This window comes from Solanum tuberosum, unplaced genomic scaffold, assembly GCF_000226075.1.
Source record: "Solanum tuberosum cultivar DM 1-3 516 R44 unplaced genomic scaffold, SolTub_3.0 scf00229, whole genome shotgun sequence".
Taxonomy (NCBI): Eukaryota; Viridiplantae; Streptophyta; class Magnoliopsida; order Solanales; family Solanaceae; genus Solanum; species Solanum tuberosum.
The window spans coordinates 742,375-744,297 of record NW_006239154.1 but is presented as its reverse complement, the minus strand read 5'-3'; positions in this window follow the sequence as shown (position 1 = coordinate 744,297).

Genomic DNA, 1,923 nt, shown 5'->3' with positions numbered 1-1,923 from the left:
GTACTCTGATACGCACCCGTGGACAATTTTTAAGTCTGAGCAACATAGTGTTGGGTCTGGGAAATTCTTGTGAGTTGTATCTGTTTGAGTAAGAGATACAACTCAAACATTTTGACTTGCCTAATTTCATCTGCTATGGTTTAAATTCATAAACAATTTTAAGGTCACTGAGTCGGGCTCATTTTGACCTGCCTAATTTCTTAAGAAAAGAGGTAGAAAAATGATGCCCCATAAGTTAATAAATCTGTGATTGGCCCTGGTCCCTTGGATATTGTGCACTTTGACTACGGATAAAAGCCTAAGTTTAGGGTGGCTAACTTAGAAAATACCTTAATAATGTTCCTGGTCCTTATAAGGACAATGTGCACCTTAACTCAAGAGAAATCTCTAAGTTGAGGGTGGCTATGCTGGGAAAATATGCAGAGAGGGGGGGCAAAGAAAGGAAAAAGTTGGGAATGTAGCAAGAAAATCAAAACATGTGCATTAGGGAGGATAAGTCACTAATTTTATCTAATTGTATCCTCCCTTACCTCAAGCTTACACTACAACCCATAAAGTCCTGTTTGATTTTGGGCAAAACACGCTTAATTAGTGGAGATGTACATAAAGGGCAAGATTGTGGTTCTCAATGCATGCATGTATGATGTCTTTTTTGAGTGAGAGCGTACTATGTTTGGAAAGTCCTTAAACTATATTCAATGTGTTGTGTTGAGTGTACAGACTATTCTGTTGAGTGAGGGGCACTTTTTATATGAAAGATAGGTGATGAGTAATGGTGCACATGCAGTTGTATGCGTTGGTTGCAAAAAGTTGTCAAGTCAATAACATGAGTTGTATGATGTCTGAAAGTGGGCAAGGCCTGTTTGAGTGAAAACATGCTTCTTTAAATTGATTACATATCCTTTAAAGGAAGTGGCGGATGCACAAATACCATAGTATGAAGTCTAGGTCTAGGATTAGTTAGTAAGTTGTTCGAGGATGAACAAAGCTCTAAGTGTGGGTAGTGATCTTATGCATATTATCCGTTTGCAGGTATAGTTTTCAAGGATGTAGTTTAGGTTGTGAATATAACGTAGGGATGTTTTTGGCCAAAAACTCGAAAAACTATATATGTATGAAGGCAGACAAACATACATAAATAAAGTTCCCCTGAACATTTCATTGTAATTTGATTATTAACGATTCACTCTAAAAAAGCATATTATTCCCCACACAAATTCAAACTAAAGAGACAAGTAACAAAGTATCAATATCTATCATATTATCTATTCAGTTGATCTACATCTTCTTTCAGTTCATTGGTGATTAATAATGTTTTAAAGACACTACTTCCAATTCTAAGTGTCAACGATAGTAAATCAATATAAAACCCAACTAAATGAGTTGGGGTCGAATCCCACATGGAGCGATACGTGTTTCATATTAGATTGGGAAGTATAAATGTGGTCAAATCAGTCATAGGAATAAAAATTATCGAATAAAGACATCATTCAAGTTAAAAGGGTGACACGAATGTCAAATGGGGGGAGGGGGTTGGTTTTTAGATTATCAGCTAAAAGTAGTCATAAAAACAAGGAATTAACAATAATGAGACGGATTCTTGGGATGTGATCGATTATAGGTAAATGTAGACATATGGGTTATTGCAACTATTAAAAAATAGCTAGATATTAGTGAGTAGGCTAGACTATAACGGAGGTAATTTTCTCTCGAACAATTACCCCGAATCAGGTGATTTCTTGCGAACATCAACAAGCAATACAATTAAGAGCAACCCAAACCTTAATCCATTCACTCTCTCGAGCTAAATGTGTGGGATAGAATTTAGGATTTACTCTCTCTAGCTAAACCCAGGTCAACCCAACACCCACAAATCATCGGTCAATAATTTTAGTTCTAAAACCTCTCTCTTGAGCAAGCCAA